General features: G+C 42.9%; 1 non-coding gene across 1 annotated transcript; it reads left to right on the plus strand.

Moving 5' to 3' along the window:
• Positions 1-7,342: 7,342 nt before the first annotated feature.
• Positions 7,343-7,449, plus strand: LOC132600943 (small nucleolar RNA R71). Its single transcript, XR_009567398.1, has one exon. It is a non-coding gene; the product is annotated as a small nucleolar RNA R71 (small nucleolar RNA).
• Positions 7,450-9,122: the final 1,673 nt, after the last annotated feature.

A 9,122-nucleotide genomic window follows, 5' to 3' on the forward strand; every position in this document is an offset into this window, starting at 1 on the left:
CCTTCTTCCGCTGCTGTAGGCTCTATATAATCTTCCCCGAATAGTGTTTTATTTATAGCCGATGGAGAGACATCTATCTTCTTTGTCCGGAATACAACCTCATTCATTGCCGGTACTTGAGTTGCTCGCTGCCCTTTCTTCACTACTTTGAATACAGCTGCCCCATATGAAGCGTAGAATTCCCTAACAAAAACCGATATGTAGGACCCAACGGGGTTTTTCAAAAACTCCAACTTGTGGAATCGGATAGTATCACTAATGCCGGGATATCCTTCGATTCCATCGAAAATGACATTCCGTTCCTCGAAAATACTCCGCCTTGGGTCCATTCCCTCACCTTTTACCCGCTCACACCCCTTGTTATACAAATCTTCAAATCCCTCCACATTAAACCGGAGGATCTTCTCAGTCATAGTTTGCAGCCGAATGTCAAGTTTCCTTCTTTCCTGTTCGCGCTCTTTTTCGCGCTCCTCCGCAGTAGACTGTCTAATGGGTGGTTGAGGTCGGTGTGTTGGTGTGATAGCCCGCTGGGGTTCACTTTGGCTCGACGAACTCGACGAGCTCGACTCTCTTAACTCCTCAGTCGAGGAGGAACTTTCTGATTGTGGGTCTGGTTGGCTGGGTGCAACTGGTGGGGGTGGCTTGCTGGGTGCGACCGGCCTGTTTTTAGGACTGGCGTCCTTGATCAGATCGTCGTCGCGCAGCCGTGAGGTTACCTTGCTTGCAGCACGACCTTTTCCTTTTTGCGCGACCTTAGGTGAAGCCTTCTTTGATTGTCGTGGTTTACCCATACCTGTGGAAGGAAAAGTTAGATATGATGTACGAGAAGTTGTAAAAATTTTACACCTTATGAATTTAAGCCAAAGACTTTAATTAGGTCAGGTACCGTAACACAGACGACGGACCGTCGATGGTGTTACGGGCCGTATCTTCATCCGTAACTGAAATGGTTCAATTAAGCAAAGGGACCGTAACACAGTCGACGGTCCGTATCATAGTATACGGTTCGTAACGTCGCACCGTAACGTGATCAAAATTTCCAGAAAAGTTACTGGAAATTTGAGAGGTGTTACGGTGTGATGTTACGGTCCGTAACGTACGTTACGGTCCGTAACACATAATGACGGGCAACAGAGTAGCAAACAAATGGCTTGGCCAAATTTTATCGTTTTAAGCACGAGGCCAAGATTTTCGACTTAATGATCCATGGGTATGTTGTGAAACAATATTATATCCCCTCACATGCCTCGGGTTACTCAGACTTCACCCGATTTTATTAAAGTTTTTATTGGGGACTTGTATCGAACAGTTGGTGGGCAAACCGATTTAGTAATTTCACGAATGAAACCTTCAACCGGATTTGCCCTCCAATTCAGTGGGAAGCAGTTGCTTGTACCCACGAATCTTTTAAACAACACCAATACCAATCCCAACCCCCAACCAATGTCAAATCCCCCATAACTTATCAATTTAAATGCAAACTCAATCAACACAGCCCAAAACACGAATTTCAACACATATTTTACGAAATTACTCATGAGCATCATAGAACTCGCATTGATAGCTAAAAGAAAAGAGTAAAGACATGTAATACCTGATCGTTGGCGATTGTAAGGATGAAACTCAACTTAAAACAGTGATTGTGGATAAGAAAATAGTAATGAGATTTTAGAGAAATATGGGGGAGAATGGGAGGAGGATGAAGAGAGGAGGATGTGAAGAAGAGAAGAGAGGATTTATGAGGGAGAGGGAGTTGAAAAACGTGTGAAGAATCGTTATAATTTGGAATGGGAACCGTCGGTAATGTATTTAAACATTTCCGACAATTACGTTACCTGTTACGGACCGTATCATAGGATACGGTCCGTATATTGTGTTACGGTTCATCAAACGACCCCGTTTCGTTTATTCATTAATGACCTGGCAGTCCAATCGACGGACCGTGTTACGGTCCGTATCACCTGGCGTAACATGTTGAAAATTTCCAGTGAAGCCCATATTTTGCATCAAAGTTACGACACAGTGTTACGGTCCGTAACACGTACGACGGACCGTAACTCGTACCGTAACAATCTTCCTCACCCTTCAGTGATTTTTTCTTTTTTTCTTTTTGCCTGTTACGCTTCATGATACGGACCGTAACAAGAGTTACGGGCCGTAACGTGGAGCGTCTCGCCTTGGATCACTTGGTAGTTATTTGGTCCCTTCAGTTCTCAAAATCCCACCACATTAGCACATCAACAACACAAAAGAATACAATGAAAATACAAACTTTAAACTACTTACAAAGCGGTAAATGTGGGTTGCCTCCCACACAGCGCTTGGTTTAACGTCACGGCTCGACGTGTTTCCTCATTTTCGAGTTCAGGAGCCATATTTCAAACGATACCTATCCACGACCTTACCATCATCAATACACCAATGGTAATGCTTCACTCTTTGTGCATTCACCTTAAAAGTCCGAGTGCCATCCTCGGATTTCACCTCAATGACGCTTCCATTTGGGGACACACTCACAATTTCAAAAGGACCAGACCAACGAGACTTTAACTTGCCTGGAAAGAACTTCAGGCGTGAATTGTACAACAAGACCAAGTCTTTTGGCTGAAAATCCCTTTTTAGGATCTTCGAGTCATGATAGTATTTCATCTTTTCCTTGTACAGTGTTGCACTTTCATAGGCATTGTACCTAAATTCATCCATCTCGTTGATTTGAAACAACCGCAGCTTAGTTGCTTCATGCCAATCCATATTCAGCTTTTTCAATGCCCAAAGGGCTTTATGCTCAAGCTCAATAGGCAAATGACATGCCTTCCCAAATACCAACTTATACGGTGAAGTCCCTATAGGCGTTTTGAATGCCGTGCGATATGCCCATAAAGCATCATCCAACTTTTTAGACCAGTCAGTGCGATTCACATTGACCGTCTTTGCCAAGATGCTTTTTATTTCTCTGTTTGAGACCTCAACCTGACCACTCGTCTGAGGATGATATGGAGTGGCAACCCTGTGATGCACGCCATATTTTTCAAGAAGATCAGCAAATGGTTTATTGCAGAAATGAGATCCACCATCGCTAATAATAGCTCTAGGAGTGCCAAATCTAGTAAAGATGTTCTTTTTGAGAAACGCATTGACTCTCCTACCATCATTGTTAGGCAAGGCCACCGCCTCCACCCATTTGGAGACATAATCCACTGCGACAAGAATGTATTTCAGGTCGTAGGAGCTCACGAAGGGCCCCATAAAATCAATTCCCCATACATCAAATAGCTCCACCTCAAGAACAAAGTTCATCGGAGTTTCATGCCTCCGACCTATTGTGCCCTGGCGTTGGCATTTATCACAAGAGCGTGCCAACATATTTGCATCACGATAAATGGCTGGCCAGTAGTAGCCACACTCTAGCACCTTGGCTGCTGTTCGATTTCCACTGTGATGTCCACCAACTGGAGAATCATGGCACGCTTTCAAGATGTCCATTACCTCAGATTCCGCCACACATCTCCGGATCATATTGTCAGCACACGTTCTGAATAGGTAAGGCTCATCCCAACAATACTGTCGGCAGTCTCGCAAGAACTTCTTCTTTTGATATGTCTTCAACTCTTCAGGAACGATGCCAGTTACCAAATAATTGGCAATATCGGCATACCATGGTGCCACATCATTAGAAATGACCAAAACTCTTTCATCCGGGAAAGTGTCATCAATATCTAGCACATCACTCGGTCTCCCTGGTGCTTCCAGTCTGGAAAGATGGTCAGCTAGTTGATTTTCTGACCCTTTCCGGTCTCTGACTTCAAAGTCAAATTCTTGTAGCAACAACACCCATTTTATCAACCGAGGCTTAGCATCCTTTTTCGTCATCAAATAGCGCAATGCAGCATGGTCAGTGTGAACCACTACCTTGGCACCCAACAAATAAGCCCGGAACTTTTCAAAAGCATAAACAATAGCAAGTAATTCTTGCTCCGTTACTGTATAGTTCAGCTGGGCTCCATTCAATGTTTTGCTGGCATAATAAATTGGGTGTAGGATTTTGTTTAGCCGCTGACCAAGCACAGCACCAATTGCAAGACCACTGGCGTCACACATTAATTCAAAGGGAAGTGACCAATCTGGGGACACCACAATCGGTGCGGAGGTTAATTTCAGCTTCAACTCGTCAAACGCCTTGATGCACTTTTCATCAAAATTGAATTTGGATTCTTTTTCTAAGAGTTTGCATATGGGATTTGCAATTTTTGAGAAGTCTTTGATAAACCTTCTATAGAATCCGGCGTGCCCCAAGAAACTCCGAACTCCTTTTACTGAAACGGGCGAAGGGAGTTGTGAAATCACATCGATTTTAGCTTGATCAACCTCAATCCCTTTTTCTGAAATCTTATGGCCAAGGACAATGCCCTCCTTGACCATAAAATGACACTTCTCCCAGTTGAGCACGAGGTTGGTTTCCTCACACCGTTGCAGCACCCGATCAAGATGACCCAAACATTCATCGAATGAATCTCCCACCACCGAGAAATCATCCATGAAAACTTCAAGAAAGTTTTCAACCATATCAGAGAATATGGACATCATGCATCTTTGGAAGGTAGCTGGTGCATTGCAAAGACCAAATGGCATCCGGCTGAAAGCGAATGTCCCATAGGGACAAGTGAAAGTAGTCTTTTCTTGGTCTTCCAACGCAATGTTGATCTGGTTGTATCCTGAGTACCCATCCAAGAAACAGTAATAAGATCTTCCGGCTAGCCGATCAAGCATTTGATCAATAAAAGGCATAGGGAAGTGATCCTTGCAAGATGCGGTATTCAGCTTCCGGTAGTCCATACACACTCTCCAACCGGTGACAGTCCTTGTTGGAATCAACTCATTTTTCGAGTTAGGGACAACAGTGATGCCCCCTTTCTTTGGCACACACTGAACAGGGCTTACCCAAGGGCTGTTGGCAATCGGGTAAACCACCCCAGCATCTAACCACTTAATGATCTCCTTCTTCACCACCTCTTGCATCGGTGGATTTAATCTTCTCTAATGTTCAACACTCGGCGAACTTTCCTCCTCCAACTGTATTCGGTGCTCACAAATTCCGGCGGGAATCCCCCGGATGTCTGCAATAGTCCAACCCAGAGCTCTTAAATGCTTTCTCAAGACTACGATGAGTCTTTGAATTTGGCCCTCATTCAGAAGCGATGACACAATAACTGGAAGAGTAGCATTTTCTCCAAGAAATACATATTTAAGATGTGATGGCAGTTTCTTGAGTTCCAGTTTCGGTGGCTCAATAATTGATGGTTTTGTTGGAGGAGTTGTTCGTTTCTCTAGATCAAGAGACAATTTCTTGGGCTCATAAGAGTAAGACCCCAGACCTGTGAGTGAATTCACTGTCTCATTATATCCCTCCATTTGGTCGGCATCAAAATTCACCAAGATGGCCAACAATGCTTCGCTCAAGCATTCTTCCTCCATTTTAAATTCCACTGCTTCATCCACCTTGTCAACAGAGTTTATGACTGAAATGCTTTGATAAGGACTAGGTAACTTCATGCCTTTGCTAGCGTGAAAAGTCACCTCCTCATCGTTCACCCGGAACTTTATTTCGTGCTTTTCGGAGTCCATAAGAGCCCTCCCTGTGGCAAGGAAAGGTCTTCCCAGAATAATAGGAATTTCTTGATCAATAGCACAATCAAGAATCACGAAATCTGCCGGCAGTAGAAATTCCCCGATTTGAACCAGCACATCATCAACTACTCCAACTGGCCTTTTTATCGATCTGTCAGCCATCTGCAACCTCATGGTAGTTGGCCTTGGCATAGCTAGCCCCGATCTCTTAAAAATTTCCAGGGGCATAAGATTTATGCTAGCCCCGTTATCACACAAAGCCCTGGAAAAATTTTGCTGCCCTATGGTGCATGGAATTGTGAATGCTCCAGGATCTTCCCTCTTTTGCACAGTGGTTTTGGAAAGAATGGCACTAACGCGGTGAGTGATACCCACAGTGTCGTGTTTCAATGGCTTTTTCTTCTTTGTTAAAAGATCCTTCAAATACTTAGCAAAGCCAGGCATTTCTTTAACAGCATCCATGAAAGGAATGTTCATCGTCAACTGCTTGAGTTGATCATAAAATCTCAAGCACTTCTCATCTTCTGTTTTTCTCACCAACCTTTGAGGAAAAGGCGGTGAAGATTTAAACAATTGGCTCAAAGGGCGAAGAGCACCGGAAAGTTTTGCCTTCCCCTTTTCCTGGTTTTCCACCGGTTCCTTTGGTTTATTAAGATTCAGCTCTTCTTCAACTACAATGGGGACTTCCTCCCCTGCTTCTTCCTCGACAATATCATCCAATACACTAGGCTGCGCTTCTTTTTCAACAATTGGTTCCTGATCAATTGGCTTTTTATTGTCACCCTGAAGTATTTTTCCACTTCTGGTGCTAATGGCAAGTACATTCTCCACAGAGTTCACTCCACTACCTTTTGGATTAGGAACTGTATCACTCGGTAATTGTCCCCGTTGAGGAGTATGCACTTCTCGGGGAAGGTCTCTGAATTGCGCTTCAAGCTTCTGAATGGAAGCTGAATGCGATAGTTGGACCTGGGACATTCCCTTGATTGTGCTCTCTGTTCTGTCTTGATTCATCAGCATTTTCTGCATTATACTCTTCAGTTCTGCAGAATCATTAGACGTGTTACCAGCAGAGTTAGTAGCTGAATTATCTTTCCATGGCTGGGAATTGGATGCTTGCCCCCTAGGTGGAATGTAGGGGTTAGAGCTCTTGTTGCCATAATTATTGTTATTGTAATTCCCTTGATTGGGATTACCCTGATCAGTTCTTCCATAATTCTGTCCTTGGTAATTTTGTTGAGGCCTTTGCCATGGGTGATTACCGGAACCTTGGTAGTTTTGCCGTTGATAACCCCCTTGCGAGTTATTGACATAATTCGCATCCTCATATTGTGGCTGCCCCTCAAGATAAGTTTCGTCAGAAACTTGATACATTCCGGGAGCATGAGGTGGCATCTCATCAATAACGTTTACACATTTGGCCTCTTTCTCCATAAGCCTTTTGGATAATAAATCCACGGTGGTTTGCAGTTGAGCGAACGCATGATCTCGCTCATGATTTTCTTTGGCCACCGCGGCCACAGAGGGACTACCATATGATAGGAATTCGCTATCAGTCGAATGCCAGGCTTGATTATGGGTAGTAAGCTTGTCGAGCAACCGGGTGATGTTGACAAAGGTTTTGTCCATAAAGCATCCCCCAGCTGCAGTGTTGACAGCTATTTGATTCATTGTATCTAGCCCCTTGTAGAACTTCTCTGTGAGAATTGCATCTGGAAATCCATGATTCGGAGATTGAGCTAGATAATATTTGAACCTCTCCCATGCAGCATATAGTTGTTCCCCTGGAAGTTGTTTAAACCCAAAAATCTTATCCCGAAGCTCAGCCTTTTTGCTGGGTGGGAACCATTTTTTTAGAAAGATATTGGCCAGCTCATTCCAGGTATGAATAGTATTGCTCGGGAGCTTTTCATACCATTCCCTAGCTTGGCCAGCTAATGAATATTTGAAAACCGGCAGTCGCAGTGCATCAGCAGGAACATCACCTTGAGATTGTTGGGAACATACATGCACGAAATTCTTTAGGTGTCGAAGGGGACAGTCTTCCGAAGAATTTCGGAAATAGCCTTCAAGTTTCAATAGCTGATAGATAGAACTATCAATTTTGAAATTAGCATTTCCTGTTCTCGGGGGAACTACAGCAGAAGCATAATCAGCTTCGTCGATGAATTCTGCAAATACATTCTCATCCTCCTCTTCTTCTGGTGCAGGATGGTTCACTTGGATCCCCCATTGGTTCCCTTGATTGCGATGGGGTCTTCCAGCCATGTTCACCTGGTTCACTAAAACAGCAAACGAGGTGTGATGGAATAGAAAAAGTTTTAAAGAATAGTACACAACAATTAGTAATTTCTGAACCGTATTCCCCGGCAACGGCGCCAAAATTTGATATGCTCAAATTACACCTATTAATGGCGTAAAGCGGACGTTGTCAAATATAGTAACCCAACAAGGTTGGGGTCGAATCCCACAGGGAATATGGAGAGAAAAGAGTACTAATCGTATGCGATACCAATCTTTAAAGGCTTTAATCCTATTCCGGATAGTTTGAATTGATTGTTGAATAATGTAATTGAATACTTTGACTTAGAATGTAATTAATATGAGAGAGAGACTAAGGTTGTGTTTCCCAATTTGATTAGATATTATGCTTCGGATTTCAATGTGATATACTTCTAATGGTTGTTCTAAGAATATGCACTTGATCTCTTAAAGACTTCTTAATGTTTCCCAACAGTTAAGCAGTATTTCCTCTTTATGATTCTTCCGAATATAAAAGAGTTACAATCGAAGAGCGACCAATAATGCCAATTTAGACTTATTCTTATTCCTAAGTTAGTCTATTAAACGAGGGTTAACGCCTCGAGTCATTGTTATTCAATCTTACCAATATTGACTCTCTTTCCCAAGAAAAGTCAATATAATGGCTTCGGCTAATGCTTGCAATCATTACCCAACGTTACAACACAAAGATAGAATAAATAACAACAACCATTATGCATATATCAATAATAGAAACCCATTCACATAATACCCATCATGGGATTCACAACCTTAGAATTGAAATTAGCTACTCATAATGTTTCTTGACAGAAAAAGCTTAAAGATTAACATAATACACTTACAATACTAATACAAGATGGAATGAGAGTGAAGTTGTTGCCTTAAATGCTCCAATCACTTCAAGATTAAAAATCTAGGGTTTATGCCTCTAAAATAAAATCTGAAAAAATGAATTAAAACCCTACATTATGTATTTATAGAGCCAAAAATCGCGCCAAGTTTCTGGACAAAAATGCCCTTACGCCGCATTGTTACGGACCGTAACTCAGGTTACGGTCCGTCCTTCATTTCGTCATTTGACCACTTCGACGTTACGGCCACCATGCGACGGACCGTACCCTGTGTTACGGTCCGTCCTTCTGAAGCGTAAGTGGTGACAATTACTTGGCAACTCTCTGGAATTTTGGATGATGTTACGGTGAAGGGTTACGGAC

Source organism: Lycium barbarum, chromosome 6 (assembly GCF_019175385.1).
Source record: "Lycium barbarum isolate Lr01 chromosome 6, ASM1917538v2, whole genome shotgun sequence".
NCBI classification, from domain to species: domain Eukaryota; kingdom Viridiplantae; phylum Streptophyta; class Magnoliopsida; order Solanales; family Solanaceae; genus Lycium; species Lycium barbarum.